Source organism: Diceros bicornis, chromosome 14, assembly GCF_020826845.1.
Source record: "Diceros bicornis minor isolate mBicDic1 chromosome 14, mDicBic1.mat.cur, whole genome shotgun sequence".
Taxonomy (NCBI): domain Eukaryota; kingdom Metazoa; phylum Chordata; class Mammalia; order Perissodactyla; family Rhinocerotidae; genus Diceros; species Diceros bicornis.
The window spans coordinates 46,539,359-46,562,664 of record NC_080753.1 but is presented as its reverse complement, the minus strand read 5'-3'; the positions used below and the strand labels follow the sequence as shown (position 1 = coordinate 46,562,664).

The following is a 23,306-nucleotide window of genomic DNA, read 5'->3' as shown; positions in this document are numbered from 1 at the left end:
TGAAATGAAGCTGGGAGTGGGGGACAAAAGCAAAAATGATATTCAGATCTTCACTCCTTCCCAACAGGGGACCGGAAGTCATTGTATGCTCCACCCATGCATATACTCAATTTAAATCAGGTAGGTACTGTAAAAGGAGGACATGCAGGTTCCTGAAGTTTTCCACACTTTTCAAGCTCAAATACTATCTTCTCCTTAAAGTCTTTCCAGTTTCCAAATCACCATTTATTCCAAATCAGCAGTTTCTTCTGTATACACCTGTGAATGGAACTTTGTACCTCTTTTGAGGCACATGGAAATGATGAAACTGAAGCTCAGAGAAATAAAGAAATTTGCTAAAGCTCATACAGCTAGTAAGATTCAAAGCCAGGACTCAAAACAAGTAATTCCAACTCCGTGGTCAGTGTCTTTTCTCTATTTGGGGGAAGATAAATAAACATTTTAGGTACATAGAGTTTGGGTTGCCAACATGGCACCTATTTGGGGACATGCAACTGGTAACAGTGGGTCAAGATCTAGAGAAATATCAATTTGAGAGTCATCTTCTTGAAAGTTATGAGGCTGATAGGAATGTTCCAGGAGAGAACATTGAGGGAAGCAATAAAGCTTGATCATAAACCATGAAGGAATCCCCCAATTTAGGAGTGAAGAACAAAATAAGGAGGTAAAGGAGTTAGAAGGAGCCGTGAGAGAAGTGGGAAGAGAACCAAGAAAGGCTGGTGCCGTCAAAACTAAGTTAAGACAGAGTTATGAGAAGGAGGCAATGGTCAAGATGATTTAATTGGAGATAATGATTATAAGATAATAATCTTATCTTGGGGATAAGATCCAAGAAGAGTCTATTTGAATTAAAGTTAAAGAAGCAATTGATCTTAGAAGTCTTCAATCTAGATCTCTTTACTGAGCTCTAGACTTGTATATTAAAGTGTTTACTTGCCTTCCCAAAGTACCTCAAATCATATATTCAAATGTCTGAACTTACATCTTCCTCCCTGCACTCTACTCTTCAAATATGATACTCTTCCATGGTTCTTATTTTAGTGAATGTGTCCATCATCTATTCTGTTATCCAAAAGTAGCCCATGGTAACACCTTCTTCTCCACCTACTGTATACAATCCAACATCTTCCTAGCTGCAAGGGAGGCTGGGAAATTGGCTGGGTTTGGCTTGGATCACAGCTTGGCAAATATTTTCTGTAAAGGGCCAGGTAGTAAATATTTGAGGCTTTGTAGGCCATATGTTCTCCATTGCATCTACCTAAATCTGTCCTTGGAGTGTGAAAGCAGCCATAGGCAATAAGTAAATTAGTGGGCATGGTGTGTTCCAATAAAATTTTATTTACAAAGCCGGGTGGCGGGCTGAATTTGGCTCAAGGGTAGTTTGCCAACCTCTGGCTTAGACAAAACATGGCCTTCTCCTAAAAGCTGGGCACACTGCAGCTCCAAAGTCATGATTCTGTAAGCAAGAAGTCAGAGGAGACTGGCTATCAGTGGGCCATTAACAGTGTCTGCCACGCCTGCTCAGTGATAGTCACTGCTCAGGCCTGGGAGGTGACCTTTCCTATGACTAACAAATACAAACCATTGGAAGTCTTTGTTGAATTATGGAAGCTGTACTTCTGGGTTTTAATGGAGAATGCAGTTGAATGTTTTTTTCCCTAACTATTGCTGATAGAAGTGTTAGTCACTGATTGGTCACTTTGCCAAAAGGATCCACAAATTCTACAAATCACCAAATTATAAAATTTCTAAACCAATGCTCTGGCTCTTGAAATTTGTTGGAAAAAAAAGTATGATTGAAATAGCTAGAGGGAGCTGTGAGGCCAGAGCACCTGTGCTGGGGTGTATGTTAATTTGTTTGGAAATATTTATCTATGCATACATAGATGGTGCACTTGATGAGTAACTATATTTGTGCTGCACTTACATGCTTTTTCTCCGCCTTTAATGCAATCAGTGCACATTATAGAGGCATGAATATGCAAATGTTGAATAAAGCTTGAATTTTTTAATTAAAAAAGCTAAATCAGGGGAATTATAAGCGCTCAATTTAACATTTTAAACATGAAGTGAAATGTTCTCCTTCATTCCCATTCATGGCTGTGGATTTTGTTGATATTCAGCATGGAACTTGATTATTTCATGCCTAACTGTTTTTAAAGGAGTTGGCTTGAGTTTTGGTGAGATCCAGAGGATTAGGGGGTGAGGGGAGAAGGGTAAGACTGGGAGGAAAATGACTGTCTAAAGAACGGCTTTTTCTCTGTCCTGGTTGATGTTGTTGGCACATGAAACAGCTTATTGCTTATGTACTTGCAAAGAGTATCAGCATATAAATACTCAGTTGGGAATTAAATTTCCAAAAGGAAACATTTTCCCCACTCAATTTTCTCTTAATTCGGAAAAATTACTTTTAAATTGATGTAACACAGCAGCTTATAACAGTCACATTCTGTTCCCCCAGGAATAAATGCAGGCTTTTCTCTGCTCTCTTTTCAAATTGGTAAATAAATCCTCTCTCTTCAGGCTTCACTCTTTCCAAAGAGGAAAGGGAACCTCTCTACTGGCTTGGGATTAAAGAGTCCACATTGCGATCGGTTGATTATTTATTAAACACTTCCTCGTGTGGGATTCGGTACTGTCCGTAATTAAATTTCAAAGACCCATGCCAGGCTCTTTGGAGTTTAGAATCTTCCATGGTCGAGGTAGCTGGGTGATCTTGGCCAAATGGCTGGTCATGATATCAATGGTAATTATACCTTATAATTATGCAGCAATTTATTAAAAGTACTTCCGCCTGTGTGTCCTGGTTTAATTTGAAACCCACCCCTGGGCCTCAGGAGGACAATGGGTCAGGCCATTTCTAAGTCCCTTATGGAGTTTCCACTATGAGTTCTATAAAGTGTTTAACTGGGGAAAAAAAGAAAGGGCCAGACTAACAATAATTGCACCAAATTTACCCCTAATTGATATGCTAGTGTGAGCAAGTAGTAGGAAGTCTCATATGCAGTGACGAAACAAAGTTTAGTCCATGTTTGCCAAGGAGCTCTCGGAATTTATAAAGCTTTGCACTTAGGTTTCCTGGTTTGGTCACTCATGAGGGAAATTATTGCTGCAGTTTATCTTATCCCTAGGATTTTATACCAGTTACTGTCCTCCGAGTTCAAGGCATGCAATCTGGAATTCTTCTCCAAAGAATGTGAAGTTCTTCAAAGACTGAGGCCCTTCCTTCAACATTGGAGGGAACATAAAGTACTCAAGGAGTAACTAAATGGTCTCATGAGTATGGGCGTGAAATTCATAGGCTACTGCAAAATTCTAACCCCTGTCTATCTACGACCTTGTCTTTTCTTAAATCAGAGAGTTGGCAAGATGTTACTTTGTAAATACCCAGTTTAAACTAAACATTGCTTTTATTTACATCCAAATCAGGAAATTATATATTAAAATTTTTTTTAAATAAATGTTTTATTTTGGAGTAATTCTAGATTTACAGGAAAGTTGCAAAGATAATACAGAGAATTCCCATACACCGCTCACCTAGTTCCCTGTAATGTTAACATCTTATGTTATCATGGTACGTCTGTCAAACCTAAGAAACCAACATTGATACATTACTATTAACTAAACTCCAGACTTTATCTGGATGTCACCAGTTCCAGGAAAATATTTTTAAGTCCTGGATGTCTCAGTTTGGGTGTAGGGGTCAGCTCAGCTGTTTCAAATTCTGTGAGCCTGAGTTTATGGGATCAATGTTGTTGAATCACAGGATGGCATCTTAGAAAAGAATTTTAGGATCCACATAGTGCTAACACACTTCTATAGATGTGGCAAATAAGCTCTTTGGGGAAACTAAAATCGCTAAAAAACATAACTTAATAGCACAGCATGCTCTGCCCAAACAGCTCTGACTAGTGGTCCCTTCAGTCTTGGCTGCCCTGGTCTTGGTGAGAAAGAATCCTTGCATGCACAGACATACATTCATGACACATTGAAATGAAAAGTACCTTACGTTGTAATGTGCAGAAAGATCTCAATTCTCAGAGTCCTTTCAATCTATTAAAGGAGGAATTCTATGGCATGAGCCATTGTAGAACAAATAGGTGGAGTTTATGAAAAGGGTGTGATTGAGGTATATTGCCATCTTTAAACACTATAGCAGCGAAATGAATCATCCTAAAAGTCTTCAGGTTTCCTGGGAGTAGGCATTTCATTTGGGCTGTCTGTGTGGATATGGGTTCATCCCAGGTACGTGTAAGGTGGTGTGATCGTGCATGTCGACACAGCAAGGAGCACAGGAAACACTCTGTCAACATGCATAACCATTAGTCTATCTGCAGCTGATGCCTCTGAGCCATCTTATTGAGAATCAGGGCAACCCGAATACATTTCTCCCTAGCAGTACAGATGGATACCAGGAAACCGAGCAGATGCATTGCCGCTAATCAGGCAGAGGCGCAGCAGGGTAACTAAGAGCTAGGATTCATATGCCTTCGTGAACCTTAATTAAAGAGCTTGGTGCCTCCTTTTGTTTTATCTGTTGCCAGTGTTTGGTCTCCTATTGTGACAGGTTTTTTTTTTTTTTTTAAGTAACCATCAATTTGCTGTAATAATCTAATGGAGAGACAGAACAGTACTCTGTCTGTGAAAGAGCAGTATGGTGTGGCTGCCCTTGAGTTAAGAAGCTTCTGCTCATGCAGCTGCAAACCAATGCTTGCAACAGCCAGCTGCACGGGAGGCAGGAGAGAGGGTGGGAAGAATCCAGGGTACCTCAGAGCTCATCCTGCACCATCCTATGCAACGGCCAACAGAAACCAAGTGTCCTTGAGGGAGAGAGAGCTAAATTATTGAGCAGGCTCCTAACAGCAGGCAAATGGAAAAGGCATCTGCAGATTTGTGTTTCACGCCCCAGTAATAAATACAGTGTTGAGAGAAGAAATCTGTCCTAGCAAACGCATGGGGACGGGGACAGACTCTGCTAACAGGCTTTTCCATCTTGCAGAGATTTGAGGAAAAGGTTGTTGTCTGGGCCCAATGCCCTTCCATGTGAGCTGGAGGAGAGGCGCTGAGGGTGGTGAAGAGATACGTGAGCTCATAAATGACTAGGCTTCCTGTTGTTGAGAGATTAACCCCACGGCAGTTCAAGCGAAGCCAAGGAAAAACTGAGCCCTGTGGAGAATATATGAAAATGGATCTCCAGGCAGGGTCTGGATTAAGGGGGTAAATGCGTCACCCCTCAGAGCAAGTTTCTTGAGGGCAAGAACAATCTCTTATTTGCTTTTCTCTCTCTAGTTCTTTGAATAGTCCCTGGCACGAAGTACTCTACTCAATAAATGCTTCTTGTGCTTGGTTTTGTAGATGCTTCTAAATGACACAATCTCATATGTCTTGCTGGAAGGCAAGGGAAAGAGACATTGCATCCTAACAATTTACATGTAAAGATAGTTGGGTAGCCTTGGAAGGAGCATCGAATTAGGAATCAGATGTCCTGAGTTCCATTTGTAATCTATCTTTTAAATCCAGAAGATCTTTAGCCAAGATACTTAACCTCTCTCTGTGCCAGTTTCTCAGGGTAATCCTATTTGATGGTGGCAAAGGGTGCTAATGGGCTAGTCAAAGTGCTGTAGGCTGTGTTGCCTGTTTACATCTTCATTATGCCTAAATCTAGATAAATTCATATTTTTAGGAGACCGTCTCATGTCCCTCCTTCCATCAACCCCCAAAGCAATGAACTCCAATTATGGGGATTAGAAAGAGCAGAGACATCCAGAAATGAAGCTATTTAGATGATTTGGGCGGTGGGCCTAAGTGTGAGATAAGCCCTGTGTTAAAACCCCTTAATGTAGTGTCCCAAATCTGGCTCTTCAGAGGAACTGAGCTCACTCACTCATCAGTAAGAGCTACAGTCATAGTGGCCCAGGTTCAGTGACCTCATTCACTCATCCTGCAGTGCCTGCTTGACCTCAGCTCTCTGCTCCTGTCCTCTGGCTCTTGGGCCATCTGGCTTCATATTCTAGATTGTGATATTGACCTCAGATCTGCCACGTTTTGGTGACCCACTGGACTCTTCCCGGCATGCTTCTCTGTCGAATACAATAGATCCAAAATGGTGATAGAAATGAGTCTTGACATGTGTGAGTTTAGTCAATTACAATTAGTAAGTTATTAATTCAGGCCAGAAACAGAGCATGGATTGGTCTCATTGTAATCTCAAATCTCACAAGAGACTAGCTGACAAACCACGTGGAGGATTTATGCAGCCCACATTGGGAGAAGCCCACCATGCAAAAGAATGGTGAAGAAACCATTCCGTGGCCCCCTTCTCCTCATTTGCTAATAGGTTTTTCTTTAAAGCATATATCTTTCAAAAGTACAAAATGCTTTATTGTCATTAGCTTAGTTACTTGTGAACCACAGAGTATGGGGCTCATAAAAGAAATGTTGACATTGGATATGAGTGAAGATTGATTCAGTTGTAAATTGGATTAGCTGAAGGCACCTTAATTTTCCTTCAAATTAAATCTTGAAATATACAATTTCCTCTTCTTGAATTTTTGACCTATATGAAGGCCTGAAATACAGAGTGGCAAGTGTGGATATAGACTGGTCAATTTGAATGGACACATTAGTTGGCTGGCCTGGAGGCCCTCTGGATTCTGGAAGCCTTTGGTCTACAGCTCATGAATTAATTTAGGTTTATTGTGCAAATATTTCTGTACTCCCAAATGACTTCAGATTTGCTAAAATGCACTTTTGGAGTCTGAGTGCAAGTTTGGGTTCGTGTTTGTTATATCCCTGCACATGCTATCATTTATGTATCTCCAAAGGGCTAACGCTTATCTGTTCTTAGCAGAACATCTTGGAGAAATACCCCCCTACGCACTCTCATCAGTCCTGTAGTGTTATTTCTAACACTAGTTGGGATTTATGTTCATAGTCTACTGGTGACTCAGCATTTGAGGCTAAACGAACACATTGAATTTGCTCCAGGGCATTTGGAAAAGTGCTTTAGTTAGGGAGTGGATGTAGCCCTTGTGCTTTTTGTTTCTCATCTCTACAACTCAGCCAGAGACAAAAATTGAACTCCCATTGGGTGGTTGCTGACCATCACCCTGGCAGCTGAGGACAGCTACACAGAATGGAGAGGCCATGGTGCATTGCTGAGAAGAGTGTAAATGGCAGAGAGAAAAAGCTCAGAAGTGAAAGTGACAGAAACAGTTAACGCACCCACAACCAACCGTGTTACCACTGTACTCATTGGAAATAACCTCTCCCGCAGATCAATTTAGGTAGCATTTTACCTGATTCACTTCTAGGATTAAAGTGATATAGTTTTCCATTTGCAGCCCATGTCTCTCTGAGTCAATTATCTTTCTAATCCATTAGATGATTTTTAGAAGTTGGTTAGATTTTAGCTACATACACTCTAAGCTAGTGAACAACATTACTGTCCACTAGTTTAGGCCTCAGGATGCAGTTCACAGGATTTTAGACAACATAAAGGAGATGGAACGAGGAACAAGCTCTTCATGTTTTCTCCTTGGTCCTCCCTCTCCTGCCCACCCTGACCCAGCTCCCACATGTGTTCTTTACTATAAATGTGTACGGTGTGGGAAAAAATATTAATGTGACCATGGAAATGGGATGAATAGAATGCAGTTGGGACACAGGCCCCTTACCCCTCATGCCCTCCCCACTGCCTAGCTCCAGTCCACATTTGTGCGTCTCTAACCCCTCCTGACCAGATGCCACACAGCCTCTTGGACAATCAAGACCTCTGAGGCTTATGATATGACTGTATCCTCAGGCTTGTGGTCCTTTGGCTTTTTTCTTTCCTGATTCATTGGAAGTCCTTTTCCCACTTATCACCAGGGCTGTGTCACTGCCACCTCCCCTTTCACAGATTGCTCTGGGATGCCTCAGAACCCAGGTAACTGTCCTTGGCATCCTTCCTTTGAACCTCTTTAAGGACAGCACAGTCCAGCACATTCGCTAGTAGCTTTAAAGACAAGCAGACAAACCTGTATGCATCTCCGAGGTGGTTTGGGAACTCAGGACGGAGCTGATTAGAGGGAATGCGGCTGTGGGGCAGGCGTGGTGCTTGCCTTCCTCTTACACAGCTGGCCCGTGATACTGGTGATGCTGAGATGGCCCTAAACGGTTGTGTGAGAATTTCCTCTTGTCATAACTAAATTGTTTCTCTTCCCAGATCTTATCTCATGAGCAAAATTCCCATCTCTAAACATCTCCTTTATCATTATCTTGAATTCAAGGGTGTCTTAAGAGTTTCTGGGTATTTAACAGAATCTTAGGGATCCAAATAGTGGCAGGTGGGTTAACTATGAAAACTGCTTAAGTAGTTAGTGTTCTGAAGTGGAATGCGGTGGGGCTGCAGGAGGTGGTGAGTTAGCTCCTCATGGCGGAAGAGGTTAAAGCAGAGGCCAGTGAGGATTCTGTGGAGAAGACAGAAATGTCTAATGGGCACAGGCGGCAGACAGCCCCTGAGATGGCCCCCAATGACCCACCTCCTGGAATGCATGCCCTATGTAATCCCCTCCCGTAAGTGTGGGTTGCATCTAGTGACTTGCTTCAAGTAAATAGAAAAAGTGATGGGAACTTGCTTCTTAGTTTGCAAAAGATTGTGACTTCTGTTTTGTTTGTACTCTCTCTCTTGCCCTTTCCTTTGCTTGCTTGATAAAGTCAGCTGCCATATTGTGAGCTGCCATATGAAGAGGCTCATATGGCGAGGTACAGAGGGAGGCATCAGTCCATCAGCTCATGAGGAACTGAGGCCTTCAGTCCAGCAGCCCAGGAGGAACTGACTCCTGCCAACAATCTCTTGAGTGGGCTTGGAAGCAGATCCTTCCTCAGTGGAGCCTTCAGATGACTGCAGCCCCTGTGAATACTGGGACTGCAGCCTACGAGAGACCATGAAGCAGAAGACCCAGGTAAGCTGCACCCAGATTCCTGACCTATAGAAACTAGGAGATAATAAATGTTGTCATTTCAAGCCACTAAATTTTGGAGTAATTTGTTATGTAGCAGTAAATAACTAATCCAGCATGTTGAATAGTTGACCTCTGATATCCCTCCCAGACCTAGGATTTTATGAGCTTTCAGGGGTTAAAAAAATGAGACTTTAAGCTATTGACTATATTGATGCCTAAGCTGTTCTTTCTTTCTCTTTCTCCTCTCTTCTTATTCAACCCAGTAAATAGTTGTGCTTATCTGTTGGGATTCATTTTTCTTTGTACTCAAGCCTGTCAGCTAGCTGAAACCTTATTAAGCTGGCCAGAGAAAGTGAACTAATTCAGGCAAGAGTCTTTGAAAATCCTAGGAAGTCCACCAGGAAAAGGAAGATACTATCTGGTTGCTAATGCAGTGTGCTTTGCATGTGAAATAAGAGCTATCACAGCTCAAATAAGCAATTCTGAGGTGTCATTGATTGCTCTGGGTCTGAGCAGTTCTTTCTAATCTAACCTATTATTTTCACGTTAGCACCAGGGCCCATCAGTGCTGGTACTGAACGGTTCCTTCAGTCATCTATTTGAGGAGCTGCCACAATTGCTTTCTGCATAGATATATATGTGACTTAAATGCTATTGGTTCAATAAAAGAATTACAGGGCTTTATTGTGACTTGAGGAAGCCCGGACAAGGTTTTGCCACTGCAGTTCCGATGATCTATTACTCTGCCAGCCCAGCCCACTGAGTTAATGTTTTGTATTAAGATTTCTAGTCTTCATTTCTAGAAACATGGAGGCAAGTGACACGCTAACACTTGATGTTGTTGAAAGAAATAAAAGATGCAGTTTGAAATTTAAGTGATTTAAATAAAAGAAAAATCTCAGCATAGTGAACCAAATTGCCCTTCTTTCCCCACCAGGCATACAGGCAGACTTCACAAGGCTTGACCAATGGTGTATTTTAAACCAACAAAATGGTCTAGAAGACAGACCCTAAGGAGTTCAATCGTGTGAAAAAAATCACCCTGTGCTCTCAGCACATCAAGTACCTAGAATATATTAGAAATAAGCACAACTGCTGTTGATGCTTCTAAATAGTGTTCTGATGGTAAATTGTGACTAGCAATTTATCTTAGGAGCTGCTTTCATCTGGGGGTGGGGTGGAAAGAGAACAAGAGAAGTCGAGGGGCTCGTGATGTGTGGGGGAGTACCGCTGTCACCTGTAATATCTCGTCCCAGTGGGCTGGTGTCATGGACAATTGCAGCCATTGAGTGTGTCCTCAGCATGGTGGTTCTTACATTCCACTCACATACAGGTTTCCATTTGCAAAGATTTTCACAAAATAGTTTATTATATATTTCCTGTAACATGCCAAAGAAGATAAATCCAAGAATATAGCTGAAGAAATGGAAACCCAGAGGTTAAATCCTTTTTTTAAAAAAAATTGGGATAAAATACATATAAAATTTAACATTTTAACCCTGCTAAAGTGTGCAATTTAGTAGCATTAAGTACATTCACAATGTTGTGTAATCATTATCACTGTCTATTTTCAGAACTTTTTAATACCCCAAGAGGACTCCTTGTCCATTAAGCAGTCATTCTCCATTCCTTCCCCACGCAGCCTCTGGCAACTGCTAGTTTGCTTTCTGTCTCTATGGATTTGCCTATTTTGTATATATCATATAAATGGAATCATATAATATGTGGCCTTTTGTGTCTGCTTCTATCAGTATTTCATTCCTTTTTATGGATGAATAATATCCCATTGTATGGATATACCACATTTTGTTATCCATTCATCAATTGAGGGACACAGGTTAAATGCTTTTAACATGAACAGCAACATTAATTAAAAGTATTTTAAGTATCTACAGTCAATTAATAGATGACTATACTAGTAATAACGGTCCTTTAGGACTAAATTTCAAAAAATGGAGTCCTTTTCTTAGCCAGCTGATCACAGGAATGGACTCCTTTTTCTGAGAGCAAGATTCGTGATTCATCTTTATCTTCTAAAATGCTGAGACAGAGAGAAAGGTATTTGAAAGATGTGATTATCCTGAGAAAATGGTCTACTGAATGCTATAGGATATTTTTACTAGTTCTGCCATTGGCGGGCTGCAGTTACTCTGGGGAGAAGTTGGTCCCAGTAGCATCTTTGCAGAGAGTTTTTGGAGGAGTCTCCAGGAGGGAGGTCCAGGGTCTCTCTCTTAGGTTATGTGAGTGTGGAGGCTCTGTTCCTTTGCCATTCTGGCTAGAGTTTTATTGACATTCATGAATGATTCTACTACTTTGGGCATTCAAATGGTCTCCCCCCATTAGAGAAATTCTATGGGTTTGAGTTTCTATTACTTTAGCATTTCACCATCACTCCCAGTATTACTGCTGCACCTGATACTGTTGAGCTAGGAGAATGGGATGGAATACAGGATGGGAGAACCCACAGCCAGAAAGCCTGGCAGTAGGTCTGAGATGGAAGGCTGGGTTGACATGGATAGGAGTGTCTCTACTCATATTCAGACGAAGATAACAAAGGCTCTTCGATGTGTAAATCGGAAATCTTGTGTTTAAAAAGGGGCTGATTTGGGAACTTCTGTGGGTAAGTAGATGTCATAGATAAGAGGAATGGGGGCACATTTCATTCCACAGTTTATAAGTCTTGGCAAGTTTTCGTCAACTCAGCCTCATATATTTGGAGACTCTTACATCAGTCTTCTTCCAAGATAATTCTCAGTGGCAGTTACATCAGAGAAGGAAAAAAAAAGCCAGCTTCTTCTCAAACTGGGGAAGTAGGAACATAGATGTTAGTTGTTGCACGATTCTTTATACCTTCTATAGATTTTATTAAAAATCATATATATTTTCTGATTTTGGAACAAATTCTTAAATTAAAAAATGTCCCACACAAGCCAAGCAGTTACAATTACAATGGATAATAATTGCTTTTCCTTTTAGAAAAATAGCCCACGCCCTTAATTAGATGGCTGTGTAGACCACACGGCATCTGTTTGCATGTTGCTTGCCGGAAAGTCCAAATGAGTAATATTGAATAATATCCTGCGTCTTCCACTGCTGCAGATCCTAGATGTGATCTGCCACTTCCACTCCAATTTCTGATATTGGAACTTCTCCCTGGCCCACTTCTGCAGTTATTAGGATAAGATCTCAGACTGGCTTGTGTCTGCAAGTGAGCATCGTATGGGTTGATGTCAAAGTGATTCACAAACCATGATTTATCTATCTATGTAGGATGGTTTTCATAGGGAAGATGCATTGTTTTTCTAGAAGGGTGTTGTAGTACCTTAGTCCTCATAATGCAGCACATCATGGAGTAAATGCACATGATTAAATATGACTAAGTGTAAAAGGAAACTAACACAGAATCTAGAACATGGTAAGTTCTCAATACATGATCCTTCATTTTTAAACCATTGGCAAAAGTCTATGTCAGGGGGCCTAGAATATTTTCCAGGTGGGAAGAATATAAACAACAAAGGCATATGCCAGGGTTTTTGGTACAACTGACCAAACGCTTGTATTTTCCCTTGAGACAAGTCTAAAAAGGCTCAGTCTGATTCCATGTGGCTTCTGCACAATTCTCATGGGGGAGATTCTGGACAGAGGCATAAACTTTGGTGAGATACCTCAGGGTTTTTCTAGACTTCAGCTCTTCATATAGAAAACTTAAATCCTTTCCAACATTTCTGCTGAGTAGGCATCCTGTCTATGTTTGAACATCTCCACCAGCAGGATCCCATTACCCTTATTTCTGAAAATGAAACATTTGCCTGACTTGTACTTCTTTATGCACAGAAAACTCACCAGCTGCCATTAGTCCTCATAATTCTGAACGCGATTGATTGCATGATGGATCAATCACATTAATTACAAATTGTTGGGAGAAAGTTGCCCATGAGTTTCTTACCACTTGTATCAGTTTCCTAGGGCTGCCGTACCAAAGTATCACAAACTGGGTGGCTTAAAAAAATAGAAATGTATTCTCTCACAGTTCTAGAGGCCAGATGTCTGAAATCAAGGTGTTGGCGAGGCCATACTTTCTCTGAAGGCTCTAGAGGAGAATTCTTCCTTGGCTTCTGGTAGACCTTGGCATCCTTGGATTGTAGATGCATCACTTCAATTTCTGCATCCAATGTCACATGGCTTTCTCTCTTCATGAGTCTGTGTGTCTGTGTCTCTTCTCCTCTTCTTACAAGGAGACCAGTCATATTGGATTAAGGGCCCATGCTACCTACCACAGTATGACCTCATCCTGACCTAACTAATTACATCTGCAGTGACTCTATTTCCAAAGAAGATCGCATTCTGAGGTACCAGAGGTTAGGACTTCAACGTGTCTTTTGGAAAGACATAATTCATTCCATAACACCACTCAATTTTTCCATGTTCAAAAAAGGAACTTAGCCCTGTTGAATCCCTAGAGAGAAGATGTCTCAAGAATTGTTATGAACTAGGGAGCTGTGAGGATGTCACCTGGAGTTGTTATATCCAGTGGTATTACAGAGGGTTTTGCAAAAAGATAGAACATTGCTGATGAAATGATTGCTCACTGGATGTTATGATTTTATTCCCTATGAGCTCTTATTAGATTTTCTTTTGTTCAATTTGAGTTGCAATGCTGCTGTGCTTCTCAACCTTTTCAAACTCATATAATACTTTCTTAGTTTATCCTCTGTGTATCCCCACCAGCTAACCAATTTTATTGAACTTTGCTTTTGGAGGTTTTGTCAATAAACATTAGATCAATTAAATGTGCTTTGCCAACTACACATGTCTGGTCTCTGTATTCTGATGCTTTCTTCTGAGAGGGGGCATGCTCCTCCACTCCCCCTTGAGAATCGCTGCAATAGTATATGCTGCGGTAGGTTAGGGTGGAGAGAGAGAGAGCACAGAGCTTGTTGAAGAACTGCTCATATCACTTTTTCTACAACTCAACACATCATTCCATCCCATGTCTGAGGACAGGTGCTCCTCTACGTATTTAGGTAAGGTTGCTGCTTTGTAAGAGATGATTGGGAGTTGGGGAGGGAGAGGGGAGTTAGGCAAGGAATGGGGGTAAGGAGACGGGAAGACTGCCTTAGTCATCAGGGTTATCTGTATGACTCCTGGAAGTACGTGAGATGAGAGACTTTGATCACTTCTACATCCTGATCCTCTGAATTATTTGCCAGGCAGTTCTGTGGTAGGATTCCTGGTATCCAGGTGGAGTGGAAAGAAATAGTCCCAAATGGGGATTTGCATGGGGTTACTGGTAAATGAGAAGGTCTGGAGACAGACATTATTCATTTGATTGTTCACGCAGAAGCTTTAGGGTAACACTGATTATAGTATATCCACCTTCCTTGTTTGTGAGATAAAAAACACCACTTCCAGTTGACTGCAGGCTTATCAATTATTGTCTACACCATTTACCTTCCTTTCTTAATGAGGCTAAATGGTTAATTTTTGGTAACAATTTTGTGAATTAATGAGTCAATGTGGTTGGTTATTAGAATAGTTTCCAATATGTGGTTGTGGTTATTGGCATAGTTTCAGCTAACACTAGTGAGGGAAAATTTAAAAACAAATTGATTATTACTATTATAGTTCCACAGTTTTGCCGACTCCTGGGAACATCTGCTTCCTTTAAGAAAGCTCTGCCCACACAATTCTCAGCACTGCACTTAAAGGTGGTTCACCCACTGCTTGGAGAGTCAGGTGTCTCCCTCTTTCAGTGAAGTGAGTCCTTTGCTATAAGTAGAAGGAAAGAGAAGAGAAGGGGTGAGTAAGGAGAGCTGGGGTAAACTTTTCTCTTCTCCTCTGGGAATTCCATTTAAATCCTGGGAAGAAAGCATTGCCCAAACCCTTAAGGTCCCTGGAAGAACAGAGGAAGTTTGCACCAGAAGAATTTGCTATGTTCTTAGCACACTTGCCAGTCTTGGAAGTAATGCAGTGTAGGGTGGACAACCTAGTACAGCAGAAGCTGCAAACTCTCAGAATAGATTCCTCCACTTTCCGTTTCATGGCTTGTGACTGCAACTCCTTTTGCATTTGTGATTAGTGATACTTAGAGCCCACTGGCATTTCTCATCTCCTAGAAGAAAACAGTGTGCTAGATAAACTGTGACATTGGGATTTATCTGCTGTATTAACATATAGGAACCAACTTGTCAAATTCTCTGAGAACTAATGAGATCAAAATTATCACAATGTGGTCTCAAAATAAATATATATATACATGTATAGTACAACAGCAAGAAATGTTTATTGTAAAAGCCCTAAAAAGAAAACTACTTCTAATCCTACCATCTAGTGATAACCATTGGCATTTGACATATATCGTTCATAAACACACACACACTCCCAATTTGGATTGTATTGCTCATACTGTTTTGTAACATTTTCCTCTTAACAATGTTGTTAAGGTGTTAATTATTCCTCTAAAACTGATTTTAAATGACTACATAATATTTCGTTGTATGGCTGTGACATAATTTATCTAACCTTCTAATTATTGGACCTTTAGCTTGTCTCCAGTTTTTCACTATGCTAAGTAATGCTATAATAAGCATCCTTGCATGAAACTGTTAGTGCACATTTTTATCAGATAATTTCTTTGTTATGTTCTTTTCCCTATTTTTTCAATACATATGTATTCACTTAGCAACAGCAATTTTAAGTTGTATTCATGTATTATATTAAGGAAGCTCTTGTTTTATTTGCTCCCATCCATGAAGCAAGTGTATTTTCTATTTTAAAAGCACTTCTTAAATTTAAATAATTAGAATGAAGTTAAAAATTATTGTATTTAACTACAAAACACACTGGAGCATTGGACTGTGTATTAGTCTGCTCAGGGTACCATAACAAAATGCTGTAGACTAGGTGGCTTAAACAACAGATATGTATTTTCTCACAGTTTTGGAGGCTAGAAGTTAAAGATCAAGGTTCTGGCCGATTCGGATTCTGGTGAGGACTCTCTTCCTGTCTTGCAGATGGCTGCCTTCTCACTACGTCCTCACATGGCCTTTTTTTGGTGAGCACATGCTCATGGAGAGAACAGGGAGAGAGAAAGCACACTAACAAGCTCTCTGGTGTCTCTTCTTATAAAGACACTAATCCTGTTGGATGAGGGCCCCACCCTTATGACCTCATTTAACCTTAATTACTTTCTTAGAGATGCCATGTCCAAATAAAGCCACATCGGGGGTTAGAGCTTCAATATATGAATTTTGGGGGGGATACAAGCATTCAGTCCCTAACAGATGGAGATTTTGAAAATTAATTGCACGTCCCTATCTTTATATAGCACCTTTATGTATATTATCCTATATCATCTGAAATAAGTCCTATAATCTTTAAATCTTCCTCAGGTTACCTTCTGTAAAAATTAATTCTTTTAGGTAATACATGGATATAGTTGTCAAAGTCAAATAATAATAATAAAAGCCTTATAACAGGAACTGAAATAGTTTCTCTCTAGCCTGCCGCCTCCAGCCCAGCCTTCCTGGGTCCAGCATTTCAAAGGTAACTATGTTAATGCCTTTTGGCATGTTCCTTCATATTTATAAATACTATGCCTACATATTAATTATCTATCACTGTGTAAGAAGTGGCTTCAATCTTAGTGGCCTAACATCTCATGAATTTCATAGCTCATTATTTCTGTATGTCAGAGGTCCAGGCAAGCTTCACCGTGTCCTCTGCTCAAGGTCTCACAAAGCTGTAACCAAGACGTCAGCTGAGCTGCATTCCATTCTTCAGCTCAGAATCTTCTGAGCTCACATGCTTGTTGGCTGAATTCAGTTCCTTGAAACTGTAGAGCGGAGGTCCCTGTTTTCTTGCTGGCTGTCAGCTGTGGTCTGCTCTCAGCTCCTCAAGGCCACTCGATGTTCTTTGCCACCTGGTCCTCTCACTTCTTTCAGCAGAAAAATCTCTCTTTAAAGGCTTTCACCTGATTAATTCAGGTCCACCAAGAATAATCTCCTTTTTGTTTACCTTGAAATCAACTGATTTGGGACCTTAATTGCATCTGCAATGTCTCTTCACCTTTGCCATATTTTATTGGCTGGAAACAAGTCCCAGTTTCCACCTGCACCAAAATGGGGGGAGTATACAAGGGCATGACCCATTGGGGTCACCTTAGAGTGTGTCTGCCACAACCTCTAAAGCTATATCTGAGTAATCAATTTTAGACATTATTGAGTTCCTTTTTCGATGCATAGTATTTTAGCTCTTATACCTCCCTTCTTTTCCTCTCCCCTCCTCTCTCAATTTAGTTATCTCACGTATTAAAAAATTAAATCCATATATGAAGCTTTTGTTATTCTGTTATGTAAATTTGTGGTGGACATTTGTCATATTTGTAACTGCAGAGTCTCCTTTGAACACTGTTAACCGTTTTTGAGAAATTATCTGCCTAATGATTCCCCCCTGCATTTCTCCATTATCTTCTACCTTCTACAGTTGCTGTTGAGATGCCTGCTATGGACTGAATTGTCCAAAATTCATATGTGGAAGCCCCAACCTCCAATGTGACTGTATCTGAGGATATGGCTTTTAGGAGGTGATTAAGATTAAATAAGGTCGTAAGGGTGAAGTCCTAATCCAATAGCATTGGTGGCTGAAGAAGAAGAGAGAAAGATCTCTCTCTCTCTCCAAGTGCATAGGAGAAAGTGAGGACACAGCAAGAAGGTGGCCATCTGCAAGCCAGGAAGAGAGTTCTCACCAGAACCTCACCATGTTAGCCTGCTTGGACTTCCAGCCTATAGAACTGTGAGAAAATAAATTTCTGTGATTTAAGCCACCCAGTCAATGGCATTTTGTTATGGCAGCCTGAGCAGACCAACACAATGCCCAGTGCTGCTCTGACTCGGGCTCCTTCGTATGTAACCTAGAAGTGTTTAGGATCTGTTCTTTGTTTCTAGTGTTCTGAAATATGATAATATGTCTTGATGTTGGTCATTTAAAAAAATATTCACTCAATGGACATTTTCAGTTTGAAATTCAACTTCATTTACTTCAGTTCTAGAATTTTTTTCTTCTTTTATTATAATGTTCTTCCTAATGTTTTCTCTGTGTTCTTTTTCTGGAATTCCTATTATTTGGGTGTTGGACACTCTTGTCTAACTCTTTTTTCTTGCTTTTTTTCTCCTGTTATCCATCTTTATCACTTTTTTAAAAGTCTGCTTTATCTTCCAGTTGCTTTTATTGAATTTATAAGTTTGGCTCTCATATTGTTCATTTTCAAGAGCTCTTAAAAACTGATTATTCTTATTGTTATTAAACAGCATCTTATTCATCTTTCATGAATGTAATATCTTGAGAATTTCTTCTGCTTTCTGCATTGTTTTTATTTCCTCTGAGTTATTCTTTCAGTGGGAGGAGAGGGGAGTTATTTGTTTATAGTTTTCTCCATTTTGGAAGTTTTCCTCAGCAAAGGTTGAGAAGAAGACCAGGGTCAATTTTTTTCCTATACAGAATTCCAAACAACCCTGTGGATATCTCTGATATCAAATGTACCTCTTTCATGCTGAAACTGATGTCTCCAATACCTGAGCTTTTCTGGATTTCTGAGATGGCAAACTGGCTTATTTCTCAGCATTGCCATCCCTACCAATAGCTAAATCTGAACCCTCCCTCCTCTGCAAACTATTGGCCATTCTTCCATTTTCTTTCTGTGTTTACATATTGTTTCAGTTACAGATATCTTATGGTTTCATTAAACATAAACTTTGTGTTTCCACGTCTTTGTTGTTTTGGGGTGGTATGAGGAATTATTTTTAAGAGAAGGGGGCTACAAACATGTTTACTCTGTCATCTTGAATCCAAAAGCACCCAAGATCATTTTGGAATGTTTTTATACTTCCCTGGTGGGAGGGACAGGCATTTTGAGTCCCTTGTCAAGATAATGGAATTTAAAGAAAGGAGAGGGACTTTGCACATCACATAGTGGATCAACAGATATAGAAGAAAACTGGGAAAACTCAAATCCTATTGAGAGTTTTTCTGAAAGACAGAAAATGGATAAATGGTCTATTTGAAATATGAAATTTTCTGTTTGATAATGCCCGCTGCTTGTAACTAGTTGGTCAAAATTAGATTTCACAGAAGCATTATGTTTTGATTACCATATGAGAATTTTACAGCAAGACATACAATGTGATTTGAAGTCCTCCAACTCCCTAACTGTCAGATTGAATTTTTGTAAGCCGTAGTTGTTCAACCTTTAGAAAAACAGAAAACTTAGCAATGCTCTTCTGGCCAGGGCAAAGCAGAGTGGGAATAACCATGTCAGATTTAAATTGCGGATGGTAGAACACTGCCACTTTTTTCAAAACAAGCAAGGTGAAGGCTAGTGTTCCCCATTGACCATAGGGAAAGTTCTGGGGCTTGGCTTTGGGCTTCTCCAGGATTCAAAATGTTGTTCTGGTTCCTGCTCTCAAGATTAGTGAAGGAATAATATTTTTAAAAAGGCTTAGTCATTTTGTGTTTGCTATTTACTGAAGTCGAAACGGTATGGTTTGCATTAGCAAGACTGCTGCAAATTGTGTGGAAGGGATTTAAAACAATTCTCTGGCTTGTATGAAAAATGAGCCCATGATTCCTGGCTCCTCAGAGTTCCTTGTGGGAGTCCTGGTGTAAAATGATCTTTTATATGCCTGGTTGGAAATGCATTTTTTTTTTTAAATAAACGTTTTGCGTGTAGAAACTGAAGTTTTCTTCTTCAGTCTTTTTTTAGTGCTAAGTAGATTGATTTGTCATATATACACACTAGTACTTAGAGAAGAATTGTCAACAGATTTAAAACACATATTTGAGGAGATTCTGTGGTGATTACTGTGTAACTATTTTGGAGTCGGGGTTCTTCATTTTCCTTCCAAACACTGTTTTGTGTTACAGGAAAATTCCCAGTAGCCCTGCTTACAGGTGCATATGGGCAAGACAGTGGAACCCTCTGGTATGATGTTAGGCACTCAGAAAATGTCCCTACCTTTCCAAATAGTTTATTGACAATATTACTCCCTGGTAAATCCTTTTATTCTACAACTAGAGAGATATTCTACACGTTAGCATCTTTGGGAGAGGTAACGCATTGATATAAATTCCCAAAGACACAAATGTCCCAGACCCAATTGTGAATCTTCTTCTTAGTATGGAAGTGACAGAGAGGAGGAGCTGGAGATGTCAATAAAACAGAAGGAAAGGGCTTGGACAAAAGGAGGATTTTATAGCGAGACAGGCAATATGATTTGAAAACCACAAACTACTTAGCTGTCACACTCAATTTTTAGAAGCCTGAAGCCAAGAGTGTTGCAGAGACTAATGAAGGCAAACTCTTCCTACTTTTCAGTTTTGCTGAGGGCAAGATGGGCTGGGAACAGGGATCTTTCCTATCACACATGGTGAAGAGGCAGACGACAAAGTAGCAAACCGGACTCTGGAGGATGGCTTCCCAGAACATCAGGTGAACTCTCGTTCAAGGATGGTCACTCTTTCTCCTCTGCCAGCCCAGAACAAGTTCCTCGCATACCCAGACCTGTGAACAGGATTCCTCATCCTGACAACGTGGCTCCAATGGGTAAGAATGGGAGTTACATTATTAGAAGTATTTGTTCACAAAGAGTTTCTAACACTTAGTAAGGTAATATTTATTTCTTTGAGTGGGTGAAAGGGAGAGAAAAAAATCTTAGCTTCTTTAAACGTAAGTGAGGATGATTGTTAGAAGTAATACTTTAGAAGCAGAATCTCAACTTTTTTGTAATCCAGGAGAAAAGATTCTGTGGTCATGACATTCTCCAGCTTTAAAATGTTCTTTAACTCTCCTTTATCTACAGTGGTGGTTCTTTACCTATATGAGAATTTATTTTTAAAAAATCTCTTCCCAGGAAAATGTGTGTGTGCACACGTGTACACCACATGTATACTCTTTACTTACAACTTTCAGGAGCCTTTAACATTTTCCTTGACCTACAGGAAAAATCTAATTTCCACAAGCTTGCATTCTAGATCTTCCATAATTTGGCCCCAATGTACTTCTCTATTAAGGAATTATTTCTTTGAGACACGATTATGCCTGGAGAGCATGCTGAGATTTAAGCCAAAGTGATGTGTAATAGTCTCCAGACACTGTATAAGGGAAGATATCATGAGGCAGTGTGGAAAGCGCTGAAGTGGGCATTAAGTTTTGTAACTTAGCTAGTTTTGTAACTCCTAATTGTGTAACCTGGAGGGGCAGGGAATATCATTTAGGCTTTTGGGGTCTTAATTTCCTCATCTGCATAACTAAGGGTGTTCAATGTTCTCTCTCATTTCTCTTACCCTTGAGTTTCTAGACTTTATGATTCCAGGTTATCACCACCTCATGTAGGGCCAGTCCCACTCGCAGGAATCATTTATTAGGCTACTTATGATGTGAAATCCTTAAAGTGGATCCAAAGCCATAGAGCATAGAACCCTGTCCCTCTTGCAGGGAAGCAGGTCCAGGAAGTATCTGCAGCCCTATTCTGAGTACAGAACAGCTTCTGCCCCAAGTCAGTGTCTGCCTTCAATTTCCCCCTTTTCTTATGTCCGTTTCTCTGGTTCTTTGAGTTCACGGCAAGAGTACACACTGACTTATCACCAGGTAGACCCAGCATTTGCGTATTCCCTTCTGCATTCGATTCGTTTGAAAAGTGGATTTCCTGGCCCTGACCCATTTATCTACCTGGCTCTTCCAGTTATATCTACTCTTGGCAGAGATGTTTTGCCTGCCTGACTCATGTTGCCCTGCTCCTCTTGGCTCCTGGCTCTTATGGCCACCCACATCTCAATGTGACACAGAGATATGGCATAAGAATGACCATCCCTTCTTAAGGGCATCTCTCATTTCTTAGTCCGCTTGGGCTGCCATAACAAAATACCACAGACTGGGTGGCTTAAACAACAGACATTTATTTCTCACAGTTCTGGAGGCTGGAAGTCTGAGATCAGAGTGCCAGCATGGTTGGATTCTGGTGAGCACTCACTTCCTGACTTACAGATGGCCACCTTCTCACTGTGTGCTAATGTGGTGGAGAGAGAAGGGGTTCTGATCTCTTCTTATAAGGATACTACTCCCATTATGGGGGTCCCACCCTCATGACCTCCTCTAAACCTAATGACCTCCCAAAGGCTCCATCTCCAAATACCATCACATTTAGGGTTAGGGCTTCAACATACAGATTTGGGAGGGACACAAACACTCTCCTCTCTGACCATAGACTGAAAGAAGACAAGAAGTGACTTCTAAAGAAAAAGATAGAGAATTCAGGGCAGGGGTATAAGATGAGGAAAAGTAAGGAGCCTGAGGGTCTTTGAATTTGCGTTTACCTATTATTTCCACTGTTTCTAATTTTAGCTTTAGAGAAGCTTTCTTGACCCTCATTCAAGCACCCCGATGAAGAAGTAACTTTCACGCAGAAGCATCTTCTAAGTTGAGAGGGGAGGTTTTCTGGGAAAATGTTAGGCTTCATTTTGAAACAAATGGAGTGGAGATGGTGGCAGTAATTGAAATAGAAATTCTTAAATTATCCTCCTCCAGGTTCCATAGATTTTTTTTCCTCAAAGAATTGCATACAAATTTCATGCATCCCCTGGCAATATTGTGGCTGGAGACAAGAGTCTGTCATAGATGACAAGAGTGTAATCTCTTAATATTTCCATCCTTGGCCTCAACAGAGCAGAGTGTTTCCATGTGGTCGCCTTTTGGACGAAGGTCAAGATGAGCAGAGACCACCAAGCACATTTCAAGAAGGATATTAGATTTCACTGGGGCCGGGAGCTCAGAAGTGAGTTATTAGAGTTTTGTTTATGATACCCTCTGGCTATATTCTTAATTAGGTGGAACTGATAAGCTTGATAAATTTTGAACTATTGCTTTCTGTTTGCCAATAACAAAATATTACTGTGTAGGATGTTAGTTATTTTCCGCATCAAACCCTTTCTATTTTCCTGAAGATATCATTAGTTTCCATTTCAATGGGCCTTTTGTTTAGAGGGAGAATGTCCTTTTTGCCTTTTTTAATTAAAGCACCTTGGTGACTAATATACAATTTCTTTAGACTTTCCTCTGAACTCCATTCTCTATATTTCCTTCTCTTCAGGGCTCCAAGGTTTTGCTCTCTCAGGTAATAATTAGATCAAACAAAGGATAATAATTAGATAAAGCAAAGCAGATACAGATTATTTCTTCCCAACTCTCATCAACATTTCTTAGCCTATATTTTCTTTTTCTTTCTTTTTTCTGCTTTCTTTCATTCTTTTTCATCCTTTTATTAATTCAACTGTGAATTAAGCAGACTCTACTAGTTGAATTGATAAAAG

General features: G+C 40.3%; 1 long non-coding RNA gene across 1 annotated transcript; it reads left to right on the top strand.

Moving 5' to 3' along the window:
- The first annotated feature begins 8,511 nt into the window (after positions 1–8,511).
- Positions 8,512–22,868, top strand: LOC131414102 (uncharacterized). The gene is made up of 3 exons (XR_009222119.1): positions 8,512–8,945; positions 20,317–20,544; positions 22,662–22,868. It is a non-coding gene; the product is annotated as an uncharacterized LOC131414102 (long non-coding RNA).
- The last annotated feature ends 438 nt before the right edge of the window (positions 22,869–23,306 follow it).